The sequence below is a fragment of the Neophocaena asiaeorientalis genome, unplaced genomic scaffold (assembly GCF_003031525.2).
Source record: "Neophocaena asiaeorientalis asiaeorientalis breed wild unplaced genomic scaffold, Neophocaena_asiaeorientalis_V1.1 scaffold123, whole genome shotgun sequence".
In the NCBI taxonomy this organism is placed as follows: domain Eukaryota; kingdom Metazoa; phylum Chordata; class Mammalia; order Artiodactyla; family Phocoenidae; genus Neophocaena; species Neophocaena asiaeorientalis.
Genome location: NW_020173666.1, coordinates 7,233,661 through 7,253,943, shown reverse-complemented (window position 1 = coordinate 7,253,943; position 20,283 = coordinate 7,233,661). Strand labels below are relative to the sequence as shown.

The following is a 20,283-nucleotide window of genomic DNA, read 5'->3' as shown; positions in this document are numbered from 1 at the left end:
ATTCCTCCTCACTCTCCTCTCCACTCCACACCACTGTCCTTGCTAATGTAAAAACTAAAAACTTCAGGTCATTGAAGCTGTTGGCTCTCAACTGGCACTGATGCTGGGTCCTGGGTCTCAGCATCTGAGGACTCAGCATCATCAGCCCTCTGAAGACAAGTATGTAATATTTGTCCACTACTTATGCTCAGAACACGTTCCCTCGCATACAGAAAACCTTCCTTCAAGAACTATTCTCGAGGTAAATGTGAGTGTGTGTATTTTGATCTACTGCACACAGTTTAAAAAATATGCATACAGTACAATCACATGGGTACAGAATCCCAACAGTTAAATAATTTGAACAGCCAGAATTTCTCACCAGACCATAAAACAATCATCAATGCTCATGATGACCAGCTGCAATGTCTTGAAGTACTGCAACATCCCGAACGACAAAATGAAGCAGCAACATGTAAGGGCTTTGAAGGTACATCATTAGGAACCAGACTTCCCAGAGCTCTACCACTTCTTAGCTCATGCCATTTGGGAAAGCTGCTTTCATCTTGATGCCTCTGTTTCTTTTCTCTGTAACGTGGCCACAATGATAGTACCTAACTCATAGGAATATTGATAATAAAACACTCAAGAAGTAGCAGATATTTTTCAATATGGCTTTCATGTGAATTTTGTTTTTTCATGTTCTGATTCTTTTTTAAAAATGATCTATCTGTGATATATGTTGATGTTCAGCATATAAATGAATATTCAAGTCAGAATATTCATTAAAGAGAATGTCTAACTCTCTAATTATGATATGAAGATAACTTGCAGTAGAGACTGCTATTTGTCTACCAAATATCCATTCAACTCTTATTATTACTAATAGAACTCAGATTTTATTCCAGGTACAATGTACATAGCTTAAAGACTATATTTCCCAGTGTCTCTTGCAGCCAGATGGAGCCTAAGTTCCGACCAATGAGATATATGAGGAAGTGCTGAGTAAGACTTCCAGCAAGGCTCCTTAAAGGAAGCTTTTTCAGCAAAGTGTAATACTACTGACTTTTCCCTCTTCCACTTTTCTGTGGTCTGTAATGCAGCTATGATGGCTGAAGCTCCAGTAGCCACACTGGACCAAGAGTTGACCTTGAGAATGGAAGCCTTGGGCTAGGCTAGGAAACAGAAACTCAGAAAGAGCTTGGGTCGTTTTGACTGTGGAGCTGCCATACTACTGGTAAAGCAGTACAGATTTATCTCATGTAAGAGAAAAATAAGCTTTGTATATTAGGCCTCTATTACTTGGGGGTTTTCTGCTACAAGTGGCTGATTCTAATCCTAAAAGAAAAGAGTTATATTTGAAATAGGATTTCTTCTAAAATAGGTACAATTTCTTACCCCTAGATTCTTTCCAATTTCATGTAAATATTTGTATGTACAAATACTTTAAGCTTGTAGGATAGCTTAAAGCATTTAAATGTAGCCAAAATGTAGTCAATATTAACTCAGAAAAATTGCCAGGAGCTGATATAACTCAGGAATGTTTCTTTTCTTAATTGTAACAACGTGTAAAAACAAAACAAAACAAAAGCAAAGGACAATCAAATCTCAATTAGTTTTGATTATACAGACGCTGTTGATGATGTCTATGTCTTATGGCAGGAGAAGGGGCAGTAGACGTTATTTTGCTTTTTTAAAAAAAATCTAATAGTGATAAAATGGTACAACTTTTTGAAACTGTGTAATCATTTTTTTAGCCTATTCTAAGAATTTCACACAGGAAAGTATCCTAGAATACAAATTGTTTCCCTAATACTAAACTTTATTAACCTCTCTGTCCATCAGTTTCCTATTCTATAAAATGGGAACAATAAAAGCAATCAGCTGAGTTAATATCAGTTAAATGCTTAGAACAGCGCCTGACACCTAGTTAGCTACTATTTGTAACAGATAAATCACTAAATTCAGCTCCACTTCTTCTTCATGTGGAAAATGGACAAACCATAGTAACTGCATTCACATTCCTCATGTGACAGCTAGCACACTGAAAGAGAAGTTCCTTGAAAGCAGGATTTTGTCACTTTTGCTCTCTAGTGTATTCCCACACATAGAACATGTAGGAGGAACTCATTAAATCACTGTAAAATGAACGAAACTGTGCTCTTATTATAGAAGACTCTCTAAGAGCCTAAGGTAAAACCTGTTTCTAGTTCATTATTCCACTCCACTTCATTGGATTATTAATTTATCTTTTTACAATGTGTTTATATTCTATCTAAAAATCAAATTCAAGGTTTTGGATGAGAGAAATGACCTCTGAACTTTGTATCATTTTTCTCTATTACCTTTTTGGCATGTGATGCCTCTTTCCTTTTCATGTATCTGATGTAAAGTATTATACCTCCTTCTTTATTGTGGTGAAATATACATAACGTAAAATTTACCATTTGGACATTTAAGTGCCATTAAGGACATTGTTGTGCAACCATCACCACTATCCATCCATACCTCTTTTTTTTTTAATGTAGCTTCTAAGCTATATTAAGTTCCATTTACTAAACATAAACAAGAGAAGTCAGAAAATGATTAACGAGGCTAATAATAACCCTGTTCCTGTTCTGACAGTTATTTTTCCACTAAAGATTCAGTCAAAGTGATCTGCTATTAGGAAGGAAAATTAAAAGGTATTTAAGTAGATCTCTCTGATTTCCTGAGATTGCGAGTCATGCGATTTGATACAGTTATTAGACACTGACTATTTGATATATATCTACATATTTGTCAACCTTTTAAATTTGAGATCTTTCTTAATCAGCCTCAGTGGAGCCTTCCACTCCCACAGACCCACTATAAAGGTAGCATTCTTCTGGATCATAGTTTGGGGAATTTCCGATCTACTCAAGAAGGGGCAGTATTCTTTTTCAGTTTATATTTCTGAACTGTGCACAGCAATAAAGAAAAGACAAAAGTGATTATATCCCATTTCTGCCTTATTGATACAGGAAGAAAAACACTGCCAGATACAACTTAAATGCATGCTTAAGGCCACAGCTTAAGACCTTGAATGATTTCTCAATTCATAGCATTTATCCACTAATTTTCAAGGATGGCTTTCAAATGCCCTAAGAAAATGTAGGCAAACACCTTGACCAGGTAAAAAGAACCAAATGTTATTATGTGACATGCTATTCTATGAAGAGACACTTTTAACACCCTCCGGAGAAAAACTACCCACCATTTTATTAGATTTCATATTTATGAAATGGTCACACGATAAACACATGCTATACTACAAAGAGAAACTTCAATTCCCTCTAGAGACGGGCACTGCCACTATTTTATTAAATTTTGTTTAGCAATCACACTTCTAATTTTTCATATTATTGTGTTAGGGGCTCTGCTAGTTGCAACTAGGTGAAAAAATCTAGACCAAAAAGACAAGGCCATTTGTTTTTTTGAACTAAATCACAGTGAATTGGACTCAAGAATTTTTAAGCAGAAATTAGATTTTAACACATCAAGCAATTTACTTACAAGGGAGAATGTTCGTAAGAGAAGCACCCATTCGAAGTTGAGCAAACTGCATGGAACGGTTTAGTAACCAAGGCAACAAGAATTGAATCTCTAAGATTCCCTGGAACTAGAGGTGCCCAACAAGAACAGCTAATTTTGTCACTTATCCTTCTGAAGAAGATGAACTAACACCAAGCTGCTTGTGGTGACTCAGGTGAACTTTAAAATTAAATATAAACAACCCCAAGGTTGTATCAACCTTACTATTACTGTTAGAATACCACAAGCATTAAAAGGACCTTACCACAGCACTTTTTCTAATTCCCCACCCTCTGTGCAACAGCAGGGTGTAGAATGGGCATCTATTTACCTAATGACTATTACCATTTTCATCTAGGAATCACCTTAAGAGAACAGTCACACTGCCTCCTCTAGGAAATAACATATTTGAGTTAGAGGAAAAGAACATATTTCTATATTATATCTAGCTTAATACTAATACTTTCCAACCTGCTTCACTGTTTAAGCACTTGCTAGAGGCAGTGGGTTTATTTTCACACTAGCAAGAAAAATGTTTACCATGAGTATTTGAGACCTGGGGGTTGGGGGGAAGTGAGGAGAGAAAAGCAATAATTGTGGCCCAAACAAACAGTCAGTTTAGACTGTAGTCTAACATAAAGACTACAGTGTAAACCTGTTGGTTAGAGCTCTCTGGTTCCTGTGAAAGCAATAACAGTGTGGTGGTATGAAACAAATTTCAAATCTATTGATTGAGATTTCTCTAGAAATTACTGGTTTTACAGAGTTGTATAGGAAATAGGTGAATTATTTTAATTCTACTCCCTTACTCCTTCCGAGGTTCTCCTTGTTTTTGATGGCTCTGCCTACTTAGATCTCATTAGGGCCAATACTGATTTTCTCTCCTTTTTGCAGTGCTCTGGTCTTCAACCCCCTAAAGAAAACTAACATCTTACATCACTGAGGTGTAACTTCCATTGGATAGCAGGGAAGTTGAAACTTCAGTTTGGCCATGTTGACGCTTAGGGCACACAGAGGCTAAGCCCACAGTGTGTCTAAATACACACCTGTTAGGAATAAATGGATTCCAGGGATCTAGACAGAGAATTGGTTAAGCCAAAAGATCAAGTGCACTCATCCCAAGAAGAAAGCCACACGTGTCTCGGAGAAGCCATACAGTTTCAGGGTCATTCTGAGAACGCAGCTATACTACAGTCAGTCCAAACGGTCATAACACTAAGAAATCTCAATTTCTGAAGAAGCACATTTCAATAAAAATAAGAACATTTGTTTTGTCAAAGGAAGGATCACTTCACATAGCTGTATCTGTAGCAGGTTTTATATAAATGGAAGACACCCTTACTACAATTAAAATATGATTAATTTAATATAAATGCATTTTGCACATATACAACTTTTAAAGAATAAGTTCATGGCTTAAGCAAGTCAACCCAGATTGTAAAAATACTTTTCCTTTGACAAAGTTCCCTGGACAAAAAGAGACACCCAGCCATCAAGAGACACCTATTCATCTTTCCATTTAAAAGAAGACATCCAACCATAGTATAAATGAATCACCCAGCAACAAATCTACCATCAGAGAAATAAGAGTACAGTTTAAGAGCTCTTGCTGTGTTTTAGACCCTGGTTGATTTAGTTCATCTATATACATCTGACAAGGCACTCTGGACCATGGACTGGTTATACTGTGATGGCAAATTCAATCCAAGATTACACTGATTAAGCTAGTCTGAAGTTTCAGAAAGGAAGCAGAAGTTGAGGTGTCCCTTTAGGGGAAAAAAATGAGTATAGAAGTGAAACAGAGAGAAAGAGATGCAGGTATTCAAGCAGAAGAAAAAAAAAAAATGAACACTTTGTGGAGGGGAGACCGGCAGGAGGAAAGGGTGAGGCAAGGAGATCAGATTGGAAAGTAGAAATCAAATACGATGGGAGAGACCGAGCTGGTGAACAGCTTTTCTACAAGGTCCTTCACAAGGGTCTGTCTGAAAAAGGTTAGCCTAGGGTTTGGCGCCCTGAGGCATAGTCTCATTCTGCATTTTAGGCGTCAAGGTACACTATCACTTATCTGTTAAAGCCATTGCTAAGTTAGACAGTCAAGTCCACTGCCAAATTTTTAATTGAATAGCTGTTTCCCCTAAAGTTCATATTCACCCAGAACCTATGAATGTGATCTTATTCAAAAATAGTCTTTGCAGATTTCATCAAGTAAGATGAGGTCATAATGGATTAGGATGGGTCCTAAATCCAATATGATTGGCGTCCTTATAAGGAGAAGGAAATTTAGATACAGACACACAAGGAGAACATCCTGTGACAACAGAAGGGCAGAGATTGGAGAGATATATCTATAAGCAAAGGAATGCCAAGGGTTGCCAGCAGCCTACAGAAGCTAGGAAGAGGCAAGGAAGGCTTCTCCTCTAGAGCTTCAGAGAGAGCATCGCCCTGTTAACACCTTGATTTCAGATGTGCAGCCTCTAGAACTGTGAGACAATCAATTTCTATTGTTTTACACTACCCAGTTTGTGCAACCTTGTTATGGCAGCCATAGGAAACTAATAAAGGGAGTGGAGCATTCTGAAGTGATGATTTGCAGAAATTACTCTGGCAGTGATGAGTAGAAGTTGAAGGGAGGAGAGGCTGGAACCAAAAATGACCAGTTAGGAGGATATTACAGTAATTTGGGCTTGGAAAACAATGAGGATGTGGACCAGGCTGGTGACAGTGGAATGAAAACAAAGCCAAAATCTAGAGATGTTGAAGAGAAAGAACTGATGTTCCACAGTGAAGAAGAGCCAGACACAAAGACGATTCCAAAGTTAAGTCAGAGAGAAGGGTGGGGACTTCCCTGGTGATGCAGTGGTTAAGAACCCACCTGCCAGTGCAAGGGACACAGGTTCGAGCCCTGGTCTGGGAAGATCCCACATGCCACGGAGCAGCTAAGCCCGTGTACCACAACTACTGAGCCTGAGCTCTATAGCCCGCAAGCCACAACTACTGAGCCCACATGCCACAACTACTGAGCCCGCACACTCTAGGGCCCATGCTCCACAACAAGAGAAGCCACAGCAGTGAGAAGCACATGTACCGCAATGAAAAGGATTGACATATATACACTGATATGTATAAAATAGATAAATAATAAGAACCTGCTGTATAAAAAATAATTTAAAAACAAAAACCCGAGAAGGGTGGAGTCCCTGGCAGAAATGGAGAGGATTAGAATAAACAAATGAGTTTGCCATAAGGGGGAGAAAGAGAAAACAGCTAGTTTGGTTTCATACATATCAGAAGATATGTGGGCAGTTGAAAGTGGGAACTGAAAATTTAGGTGTTGGGACCTACAGAAGGAAATCTGGAAATCATGAACCTAAAAGTAAACAGCTGAGGCTCTGAGGACACTAGCTTTTCAAGTTGGTTAAAAGCAGCAGGAGCGCTCAGGGCCCAGTACTGAAGTATCTGGGGAACGCTTTCAACAGATGGGGAAAGAGAGAAGGGAAGCCTGGTACATCCTTATCTTCCTCTCCTGGGAACAATTTTTCTGTCCTATGAATATTGAATGGTAATTCTACTGATTACCTCTTACCAGCACTAGTCTTTTCAAAATGTATCACGTCTCATGAACTTTTGCTTCTTATTTCTAAGATCAGAGGAATGTTATGAAATACCTCTACACAAGACAGCCAAATCACATTATATATTCAGTTAATATAAATTAGGCAAAATGTATAACTTGTGAATAAATCCCTTATTTTCTTTTTTTCTTTTTAATTTTAGAATTGGGAAAAAAAATAACCAACCGTGTAAACTAATGGGTCGTATCTATCACTCTACTTTCAAAGCTCTTAACAAATAGTCAACTTGGAAGGTCAAGAAAAGTCTTAACAATACTTCTGTAGGAGGCCGTTCAATGAATGGAATCGAAACAACTGTGCAGCCACCTGTAGAAAAACAACGTTGGAGTCGCACCTCATAGTGTAAACCAGGATGAATTCAAATGGATCAAAGATATAAATGCAAAAGAGGAAACTATTAAAGTACCAGATGAAAACATTCTTTTGTTGGTTAAAAATTTTTACCAGGTAGTTGCCAGGTAGATGCGTGGAACTGTTAAAGTTCTAAAACAACTTCAAAGCCAGAAGTTCAGTGGAGTACTTGGACAGGCAAAGGAGAGAATCTACAAGAGTAAATGATTAGCCAAGCCTCCACCAGGTGAGCCAAACATCCCTTTTAAAATCAAAAGCTCCTTATTTCTTCTGCCTTAAAAATACAAGGCCCTTTTATTTTTAAAACAATTGGTAATCGTTTCCTAGAACTGTCACACAACGTATTAAATAGTGGGTGCCTTAAAACAACAGAAATGCATTGCCTCACCTTTCTGGAGGCTGGGAGTCTGAAATCAAGGTGTCAGTGGGGCCGTGCTCTCTCAGAGGCCTCTTGGGGAGGAGCTGTCCTTGCCTCCTCTGCCTTTGGTGTTTACTGGCAGTCCTTGGCATTCCTTAGCCTGGAGAAGCATCATTCCGATCACATGGCCATCTTTTCTCTGTGAGTCTTCACATCATCTTCCCTCCTTGCGTGTCCACCTCTGAATCCAAATTTCCTCTTTTCAAAAGATTAAGGCCTACTCTAATGATCTCACTCGAACTTGATTTCCTCTATAAAGACCCTATTTCCAAATAAGATCACATTCTGAGGTACTAGGGGTTAGAATTTCAACACATCTTTTTGGGAGTATACAATTCAATCTATTTCAACACACTTCAAGAGTATTACATCTGTTTAGCACATAAATAGATACAAAAAAACTGACATTCTCCATGCCAAGTTCCCCCCTGCCCCAGAAGTAGCACAGCCACAGGCCAACAACTCCCCACGAGGAGGCTTGAGAACCCTGGGCCCCCACCCCCACCCCAATTCACAGAAACAGAACCCTGAGGAGGGTGGGGCAAAGAAGCCCAGATGGGGCATTTTCCTCAAACACTCTCGAGATGAGAAAAGTATTTTAAAGGCTTAACAGCATCTGGGCCAACACGCTTCTATGGGGCTTCAAAGTTTCACGTGAAAGAAAAATCAGGAAGTAGGTGGTTTCCTTGGATTTCAACCAGAGCTTCCAGAGGAGCAGTGAAAAGCCAGGTAGGGCTGACTTGGAAGTGGAGTGCTCCAAAGAAAGCTCCCAGGGGGCTGCCACCATCCATGCGGGGGTAATTCTAACCCAGTCCCAAGGCTCTTATTATAGAAAAGTTGCAAAGTCTGAACCACAAATCTTACCCTTAAACATAAGTATCTGTCGCCTCTCTGGGATGTCACCCATGCTTCCAAGTCACTTCCAAGTTATCTTTCATCACTGTGCCATGCTGAAACAGGCTGGAAAACTATGACAGCTTTAAAGTAAGGTCCACTGATCTGATTACAAGTTGGGAATCAGAGTACTGGGTAGGATTGCCAAGTCCCTGGAATCCACAGGAACCTCCCAGAATAAAATATGTTCCTTGAAGATGCTCCCAATTCCCAGACTGAGGTATTGTGCCCTCTCCTTGGTGCCTTGGCCATACCCATTTTAAGGTTTAAATTACCCTCGTGAAGTGAAACAACCTTGCTGCTAGCCAAGTGAAGCCTGTTAAAGTCCTCAGAGCCCAAGTTCTGTACATGCCTCTGGATATTACTCTGGCCGTCACAAAAGAAAGGTTGGAAATGAGTCTCATGAAGGCAGCTGCTAGAAGGATGTCATAACAGCAGGTAGATTCTGAAGGGAGGTGAAAAAGAGTAACACCACAACTTTAAAGATCACTTCGACTTTATGGAAAAATTGAGGTCTAACAGGGCTCAGAGATTTCTTAAATATCATTAGTTTCCAAAGCCTTCTTTCATTCATTCATTTATTCATTCATTCAACAAGCATCTCCTGAGCTCGATCCATTGCTAACTTGTATGATGAGGATGAATGTTAGAGTCCAGGAAGGTGATTACTGGATTCCTGGTGAACAGAGCGTCAGAAGCAGCCTTGAGCCCTGGAACGGCTAAGACAACCATGAAGTCTCAGAGATAACACAAGAAGCTCCAGAGAAACGTGAGCTTGGGGTTGGTGGGGGGCATGCTCAGAAAAAGTGAACCTCTCCCCTCTCCCTGGGGCCAAACAGCAAGAAAGGAACCCACAGTAAAACGATTGGGAGTCGGGGGGCTCAGAAGGAAGAGGGGACTCGTCTGGTGTTGAGTACAGAGTGACCTAGGCAGGAAAGGAGAAGGAGGAAGTCCACCTAGTTTGCCACTGAAAGAATGAAGAAGTGGATAAAGTAGTATGTTTCCCATGAGCTTAACTGTGAACATATGTCCCCTTTATTCTTCTTCCTGGGCCAGCAACTTCAGCACACTCATGACCCACCCAGATGTGCCTGGGGCTCAGTGAGACTGTCAAGCTTCTACCTTTCAGCCTTTAAAGGGCAATGAAGAGCCCAGGGCTAGATATTTGTCCAAGTATCCATTAGACAGAACTAGAACACAAACTTGAAGTATGAAATTGCCCTTGAGGTATATAAAATTATAGTGAATTTTGGAAAAGGCATAATTTTTAATAAATCAAATTAACAGTTTCCTGATGCAATTCAGCTTCTGGGGGAAAAAATCGAATGTACTTGATTAACACTGAAAAATGAGAATCAGCCAATCAATGATGCAGAAATTAAAAATATAACAACTTGGCAGTCATACGTTTTTTCCTTTCTGACCTTCAGATAATGATGTTACACTTGTTGACAAGTGTCACTGTGTATAGGATAATGATGAATTAAGATTTAACAATCTCTTTTAAAACTAACTCTCCATCCATGGATAGATTATATAAAGTGCTTCTTAAAGATTAACAAATTTCAGTACAAACAATAAAGAGAAAAATCCTTCTCTATAGCTAGATATCAAAAAGCAGATATGCAACACCTGTTATAAAAAAGCATCACTTGTCAGAGTGGCGTAGGTAGGTTTTATAATTCTCCTTGCTGCTATTGTTTTTAAATTGCAGAGGGAAAATAATTAATGTCGTGATGTGATCTTAAGCCAGGTCAGCTATAAGTACTTTACAGATGGGAACTTGATTATCATACTTATATGATATGTATGCATTTTATCATAATGCTCTTCACGTCTTGAGTCTGAGTAGAGAGATATTACAAGTCAAAAAATATGCCCTAGATAATTAAGAGAGATATTACAAGTCAAAAAATATGCCCTAGATAATTAAGAGAGATATTACAAGTCAAAAAATATGCCCTAGATAATTAAGAGAGATATTACAAGTCAAAAAATATGCCCTAGATAATTAAGAGAAAGGAAAATTCAACTTACAATCACCAACATTTGAAAATTCTGATAATACTCTGTTAGTAAAAATGTACTTCTAGAACTATTAGAATAGTCCAGTGAACTGATTATTTTTATTAAAATTCATCAGGCAAAATGAAGTCAACTGGGGGTTATGGTCCAAGGTGGAGACATAGGAGACCTCTGAACTCAAAACTCCCACAGGCATACCAAATCTTCCCTACAAACAGAGTGATTTCCCCTAAAAGAAATCCAGAGACTAGCCGAATGGTTCCTTCACTTTAGGCAAATGAGAAAATACCCTTACTGAAATGGGTAGGAAAGGCTGAGACACAGTCTCACTGAAACTCCACCCCCAAACCCTGGCACAATGCCATAAAATCAGAAGGGAACTCACAACTCCCAGCTTCTACCTGGGAAGGGAAGGGTTTGGTCCCAACATCTAATACCCCAGGAGTAGGCCCCCAAAGCACATTGCTCTGGAAGCCAACAGGGCTTACATCAACCACACCCATAATACTAGAGCAAGCAAATTGTTCTTAATGGACTCACTATCTTCCCAGGGTCCAGCACAAAAGAAGCAAACAGATACAGGCATTTCCCAGTGTTTCCCTGAAAAAGGTCCATCTGCATACTTTAAAAGCTGCTACCTGAGAGTCAGGTTTCTAATTTAGCACAGTCTAGGGACTGACTGATTCTCCCCAGAGACTGGGAAAGCAGGAGACACGATCTCTGCATTCTCCCTGTAGGCTGCTCCAAATTGCCAATATCTCCCTGGAAGGAGCTTGTACACACGTTTGGTACCCTAGCTTTTGCAGATGCCACCTAAGGAATACATCCCTTGATCACCTGGCTCTAGTGGCCAGCAAAGCTTGCACTTGCCAGCCCCACAGGCTTTTAACAAACAAATGTTCTTAAGGGGCTATCCTGCCAAGGGTCAGCACAGAGGAAGCAAACAGAAAATCCCATCACCCAGTCTTCCCCTAAAACGGATCTATTTGTATACTTTAAAAGCTGTTACCTGAGGGTCCAGCTACCAATCAGCCTGTATCTACATGCTCACTGAGATCCTCCCCTTTAGGATACTGACAGGTCTTGGCATACCCTCAACTATTGGGAGCCTCTAAGAACAAAGAATTCACCTTGGAAGATCACAGAGGTCTGAGAGACAACCAAGAGCTCAGGCTGGGCTGAATAGTAAGGTTCATCTCCAACATGAAACCACTCTGTCAAGACTGGAAGAGGTGGCTGTTTTATCTAAAGCACAGAAACCAATACAGAGAGTCAAGGAAAGTGAAAAAACAGAGGAATATGTTCCAAACAAAAGTACAAGATAAAACCTCAGAAATAGACTTTAATGAAATGTAGATAAGTGATTTACCTAACAAAGGGTTGAAAGTAATGGTCACAAAGACGCTCACCAAGGTCAGAAGAACAAGGCATGAACACAGTGAGAAATTCACTAAAGACATAGGAAATATAAGAAAGTATCAAACAGAAATTACAGCACTGAAGAATACAATAACTGCACTTCAAAAGTTCAATAGAAGGGTTCAAGCAGAAGAAAGGACCAGCAATTCAAAAACAGGGTAGTGGAATTCATCCAATCAGAGGAGTGAAAAGGAAAAAGCATGAAAAAGAGTGAAGACAGCTTAAGGAACTTATAAAAGGACAACATCAAGAAAACCAACAGTCACATCACAGTGGTCCCAGAAAAGGTCAGTACAAGAGAAACTGAAAGGAGTAGAAAGCTAAAAATATAATAGCTGAAAACTTCCCTAAACTGGAGAAAAAAACAAACATCCAGATCCAGGACGCTCAGAGAGTTTCAAATAAGATGAACCCAAAGAGGCCTATACCAAGACACATTAAAATTAAAGTGTCAAAAGTTAAAAACAAGGAGATAATCTTAAATGCACCAAGAGAAAAACAACTTGTTACATACAAGGCTATCAATAGATAAGACTATCAGCAGTATTTCAGCAGAAACTTTCCAGGGCAAAAGGGAGTCACATCATATATTCAAAGTGATGAAGAAAAAAAAAAAAAAACCACCAACTAAGAATACTCTACCCAACAAAGTTGTCCTTCAGAGTTGAAGGAGAGATCAGCACTTTACCAGATAAGCAAAAGCTGAGGGCGTTCATCACCACTAGATTAGACTTACAAGAAATGTTAAAGATACTTCTTCAAGCTTAATGAAAGGATGCTAATTGTAACAGAAAAACATATGAACATATAAATCTATAAAATAGGTAAACAACAAGGACCTACTGTATAGCACAGGGAACTATATTCAATATCTTATAATAACCTATAATGGAAAAGAATCTGAAAAAGAATTTACACTCATGCACACACAACTGAATCTCTTTACACCAGAAACACTGTAAATCAACTATCCTTCAATAAAAAAAAGAAAGTATAAATCTCACTAATTAGGTAAATATAGAGTTAAATTCAGAATACTCTAATGTTGTAATGATGGTGGGTAATTAACTTATAGATCTAGTATGAAAAGTAGTAAAAATGTAAATTGTGACATCAAACATAAAACATGGAAGGAAAGTCAAACTATAGAGCTTTAGAAGTTGTTATCAACTTAAAATAGACTTATAAATATAAGTTATTGTATGTAAGCTTCATGGTAGCTACAAAGCAAAAACCTATAATAGATACACAAAAGATAATGAGAAAGGAATCTAAACATACCACTAAAGAAAGTCATCAAACCACAAAGGAAAAGAGCAAGAGAAGAAAAAAGAAACAGGGAAATTACAAACAGCCAGAAAAAAATCAACAAAATGGCAATAAGTAAACACCTATCAATAATTACTTTAACTGTAAATGGACTAAATTCTCCAATGAAAAGACATAGAGTGAATGAATGGATCAGAAAACAAGATCCAACTGTATGCTACTTACAAGATACTCACTTTGGGTTTAAGGAAACACATAGATAGAAAGTGAAAGAATGGAAAAAAGATACTCCATGCAAATGGAAACGAAAAGAAAGTGGGATAGCTATACTTATCTCAGACAAAATAGAATTCAAGCAAAAGACTTTAATAAGAGACAAAAAAGTCATTATATAATGATAAAGGGGTCAATCCAGTAGACAATATAATATTTGCAAATAATTATGCACCCAAAATAGGAGCACCTAAACACATGAAACAAATATTAACAGACCTGAAAAGAGAAATAGACAGCAATATAACAATAGTAGGGAAATTCAATACCCCACTTTCAACAATGTGTAGATCACCCACACAGAAAATCAATAAGGGAAATATTGGACTTAAACTATGTATTAGACCAGATGGACTTAACAGACTTTTCATCTAATAGCAGCAGAAAACACATTTTTCTCAAGCACACATGGAACACTCTCCAGGATAGGTCATATGTTAGAACACTAAATAAGACAATAAATTTAAGAAGATTGAAATCATATAAAGTATCTTTTCCAACCACAATGGTATGAAACTAGAAATCAAGTACAAGAAGAAAACTTTAAAATTCACAAATATTTGGAAATTAAACAACGTGCTACTGAAAAACAAATGGGTCAAAGAAAAATCAAAAAATACCTTGACACAGATGAAAACTGAAATAAAACATACCAAAACTTACAAAATACAGCAAAGCATTCTAACAAGGAAGTTTACAGCTGCATTAAGAAAAAAGGAAAGCACTCATTACATTGAGAAAAAAAGGAGCTCAAATTAACAACCAGTTTTACATCTAAGGAAATATAAAAGAAGAACAAAGTAAGCCAAAACCTGGTAGAAGGAAGTAAATAGCAAAGATTAGAGTGGAAATATGAAATCAAGATTAAAAAGACAACAGAATAGATCTTTGAAACTAAGAACTGTTTTTTTGAAAAGATAAACAAAATAGACAAACCTTTAGCTAGATTTACCAAGAGAAATTAAAAAAAGATCGCAAATAAATAAAATCAGAAATGAAAGAGGAGACATTATAACTGATAACACAAATACAAAGGATCATAAGAAACTACTATGAATCATTATATGTCAACAAATTGGACACAAGAAGAAACTGTTAAATTCCTGGAAATACACAAGCTACCAAGGCTGAATCATGAAAACAGAAAATCCAAACAGACCATTACTAGTAAGGAAATCTAATCAGTAATCAAAAACATCCCAACAAAGACGAATCTAGGACCAGATTGCTTCACTGGTGGATTCTACCAAACACTTAAAGAAGAATTTCAAACTGTTCCAAAAATTAGAAGAGGAAACACTTCCAAAATCATTTTATAAATCCATCATTACCCTGATACCAAAACCAGACAAGGACACTACAAGAAAAGAAAATTACAGGTCAGTATCCCTGGTGAACATAGATGCAAAAATTCTCAACAAAATATTAGCAAAGCAAATTCAACAATACATTAAACGAATCACACACCATGATCAAGTGAGACTTATTCCAGGGATTAAAGGATGGTTCAACATCCACAAATCAATCAACACACAACATTAACAAAATGAAGGATAAAAACCATATGATCATCTCAATAGATGTAGCAAAAGCATTTGCAAAATTCAACATCCATTCATGATAAAAACTCTCAACAAAGTGGGTGTAGAGGAAACATACCTCAACATAATAAAGGGCATACATAAAAAGCCCACAGCTAACATCATACTAAACAGTGAGAAATTGAAAGTTTTCCCTCTAAGATCAAGAACAAGACAAGAGTACCCTGTCTCACCACTCCTAATCAACATAGTACTGGGAGTCCTAACCACAGTAACTAGGTAAGAAAAAGAAAAAAAAGGCATCCAAATTGAAAAGGAAGAAGTAAAATTGTCTCTATTTGCAGATGACATGACATCAAACATAGAAAATCCTAAAGACTCCACCAAAAAACTATTAGAATAAATTCAGTAAGGTTGCAGATACAAAAGCAATATGCAAAAAGCAGTTGCATTTCTATATACGAACAACAAACTATCAAAAAGACAAATGAATGAAATGATCCTATTTACAACTGCATTAAAAAGAATAAAATACTTAGAAATAAATTTAGCCAAGGAGGTGAAAGATTTGAACACTGAAAACTATAAGACATTGATGAAAGAAACTGAAGATGGTACAAAGAGATAGAAAAATATTCTATGCTCATGGACTGGAAAAAATAATACTGTTAAACTGTCCACACTACCAAAAACAATCTGCAGGTTCAATGAAATTCCCATCAAAGTCTCAATAGCATTTTTTACAAAAGCATTTAAAAAATCCTAAAATTTTATGGAACCACAAAAGATCCCAAATAGCCAAAGCAATCATGAGAAAGAAAAACAAAGCTGTAGGCACCAGTGTCACATTTCCTGATTTCAAACTATATTACAAAGCTATAGTAATCAAAACAGCATGGTATTGGCATTAAAAAAAAAAAGTCGATCAAGGGAACAGAATAGAGAGCCCAGAAATTAACCCATGCATATACAGTCAACTAATATTTGACAAGAGAATCAAGAATACTCAATAGCAACAGGATAGTGTCTTCAAAATATGTTAGGAAAACCGGATATTCACACGCAAGAGAATGAAACTGGACCCCTATCTACACCACTCACACACATACACACACAAAATCAATTCAAAATGGATTAAGGACATGAATGTAAGACCTGAAACTATAAAACTCCTAGCAGAAAACATAGGGAAAAAGCTCCTTGACATCAATCTTGGCAATAGTTTTTTTTGGATTTGACACCAAAAGCAAAGGCAACAAAAGCAAAAATAAACAAGTGAGACTTCATTAAGAAGTTTTTGCATAGCAAAGGAAATCATCAACAAAACAAAAAGGCAGCTTACCAAATGAGAGAAAATATTTGCAAATCATGTATCTGATAAAGGGTTAATATGAAGAGCACATATAGCAAAAAAAAAAAAGAAAAAAAACCCCTATGATTAAAAAATGGGCAGAGGAACTGAATATACATTTTTCCAAAGAAGATATACAAATGCCAATGGGTACATAAAAATATCCTCAACCAATCATCAGGGAAATACAAATCAAAACCACAATGAGATATCACCTCACACCTGTTAAGTTGGCTATCATCAAAAAGACAACGGATAATAACTGTTGGTGAGGATGTGGAGAAAAGGGAATCCTGTATACTGTTGGTAAGATTGTAATCTTGTGCAACCACTCTGGAAAACAGTAAAGAGTCCCCCCCCCCCAAATAATGTAGAATTACCATAAGATCCAGCAATCCCATTTCTGGGTGTATATCCAAAGGAATTGAAAACAGGATATCAAAGAGATATCTGTAGTCCCATTCATTTTAGCATTATTTGAATAGCCAAGATATCCAAGATATGGAAATGAACCAAGTGACCATCAACAGATGAATGGATAAGGAAGATCTGATAAATCTATATCTACATAGACGGGCTTTCCTGGTGGCGCAGTGGTTGAGAGTCCGCCTGCCGATGCAGGGGACACGGGTTCGTGCCCCGGTCTGTGAAGATCCCGCATGCCGCGGAGCGGCTGGGCCCATGAGCCATGGCCGATGAGCCTGCGTGTCCGGAGCCTGTGCTCCGCAACGGGAGAGGCCACAACATTGAGAGGTCCGTGTACCACCAAAAAAAGAAAACAAAACAAAAAATCTATATCTACATAGATATATAATGGAATATTATTCAGCTACAAGAAAGAAGGAAATCCTGCCATCTGTGGCAACATGGATGGACCTTGAGGGTATTATGCTACGTGAAATAATTCAGTCAGAAAAAGATTAATATTGCATGGTATCACTTATATATGGAATCTAAAAAAAAAAAAGTCAAATTCACAAAAAGAGAGTAGAGAAAAGTGGTATCCAGGGTTTAGAGGATGGGACAAATAGGGAGAGGTTGGTTAGAGTATAAACTTTCAGCTATAACATGAAAAAGATCTGAGGAGCTAATATAAGACATGGTGATTATAATTAAAAACGCTGTATTGTATAATGGATTTGCTAAGAAAGTAGAACTTAAATGCTCTCATCAGAAAAAAAAAAGTAAATGTGTGAGGTGATGGATGTTTAATCAACTAGCTGTAGGGAATCCTTTTATAATGTCTAAGTATATCAAATTACCATAATGTACACTTTAAATATAATTTTGTCAATTATACTCCATTAATGCTGAAATTTTTAAAAAATGAAATCAATTCACAATCTCTGTTATACTGGTAGCCATCTGAGGATATCCAAATGTTCTACGCAGGTTTTTGTATCATACAGCTAATTCCAGGTACTTCTACAACTGCTTTCTTACTGCCCTTCTTACTAATGATGTTTTCTATTACCTCTATATTAAATTATTATTATTCTCAAACTGTGACCATATAAATGTAATATTGTCTATATTAGATTTTCGGTGTGAACTATGTTTTTAATGACAGAGAGTATTTGGATACAAAAGAGCTTTTCAAAATGTGACTTTGTCAAATTTCTGAGAAGCTTGACAATCATCTTCAAAGATTCCAGAGGACATTTTTTTCTTCCCTCATTTTTCATCTTTTTAAAATCAATGACTCTTTTTATTCTGCTTGGTCAGACTACTAGGCTTTTGATTTACAACAGCTATATTCCAATAGCATATATATAATTTCATTTTTGCCTTTATAATTATCATTTTTTTAAACCATCAAGTAACAAGATACAGTTTGGTCCAAGGATTTTGGAATCATTCAGGTCTTTTAAACTAATATAATCAAGTTATAGGGTGGTTTTGCTACACATCACATTATCATAAATTTGTTTAGTTCTGCGTTTAACAATGGGATGGCTAAGCATGGATGTAATATTTTCCTTCCCTTGATTTCCAGCTCCATTTTATTCCTAAATTCAGAAGATTATTGCCATGACATTTTCATCCACTGGTAATGTATTTGAATTTAGTTCTCATTGTTTCAAATGCCCTTCAAATTTTTATAATTATAAAAATGTCATGATGGAAGTCTACTGATAAGTATGAAAAATATATACTTGACTTCAACAGTGTTCTAGAACTAGTATTACCAAAACTTCATTCAGGAAAATATATGCTTATAGGACAATAAAACTTAATAGTAACTAGAGTTGGCTCTCAGGGATATGACCCTTAGTTGTTCATTTGTTTTTTCCTCTTCTCCCAAAGTATTTTTTTAAGCAAAGGCAATAATAAATATAAAGATAAAACCTATAACCACATTACATGTAAATTCCAATATTTACTTATGGATCTGCTTCACATGGGAATGCTAAGGTAGGTAAGTGCTCATTAAAACTCCTAATTCCAAAGATGGCTGGGAATTTTTATTTGCCAGTTGGACTGAGTCTGAAATCTAAATATGCCTGTTAATCCCCATGTTTCCATGTAACCCAACCTCTGCTACCTAAATAGATGCCCTCTACCAAGTTTGGATCACAACATTGCTGGCTCCTTATTCAAAGGACCACATGTTCATATGTTAAGAAATGCAAATACATGAACCAGTATCTAAGGCCAGATACATGTTTTTCTTGGCCTATAATAGATCTCTAAAATGCAAGTACAAAACTCCACATTTATTTAGTTTAATAAAAAAAAGTCCCCTGCTTCATAGGTAATAATTAACTTAATCTATTAAAAGAGAGCAGACAAGACAATCGCTGTCTAAATTCATTACTCGTTTGATCTATAAGCCCAGAAAAAAAGATTTAACTTCCTCTTGCCTTGGTTCATCTACGTTAGCTCCTGAATGGATATGATGGGGCATGGAGGAGGTCATTTTCTAGTCTTGTTTCCATAATAACTAGAGTTCTTCTCCCTGAACAACAAGAGCAACAGTCAAGTTTTACAGGAACACCAGTTCTGAGAGTATCAACTGAAGGACCAAGTATCACTTCAGCCACTGTCATCTTTCTACAAGCTCCTCTCAGGGATGAGAACTTAATTTATTTTTCTATTGTATTACCTTTGTCCTACAATATTAAGACTAGACAGTTGAATGAATAAGTGGCATTCAGTAAAAAAAAAAAAAAAAAAAGATTGATGATTCATAATTTAGGTGTTTTGAAGAAAAATCCTCAATATTAAAAATTTATAGGGCATAGATCACTTAGTGTTAAAAATTTCTGCCACTGTGAACATATAATATTAAATGCATTTATTACCTAGAGTCCACCCCCAATTTTTTGGTGAATACCGGTGGGTTAAAAATGTCAGATTAAAGACTTTCATCATCTAGATTTTGATTTCAAAAGATTATATCCTGGGCTTCCCTGGTGGCGCAGTGGTTGAGAGTCCGCCTGCCGATGCAGGGGACGCGGGTTCGTGCCCCGGTCCGAGAGGGTCCCACATGCCGCGGAGTGGCTGGGCCCGTGAGCCATGGCCGCTGAGCCTGTGCGTCCGGAGCCTGTGCTCCGCAACAGGAGAGGCCACAGCAGT

The 20,283-nt window shown here is 37.3% G+C and overlaps 1 protein-coding gene across 1 annotated transcript in view; it reads right to left on the bottom strand.

Annotated features, from left to right (window-relative positions):
- ESR1 (estrogen receptor 1) overlaps positions 1-20,283 on the bottom strand; it is a 287,792-nt gene that overhangs the window by 120,903 nt on the left and 146,606 nt on the right. The gene's annotated exons all lie outside the window — the stretch shown is intronic.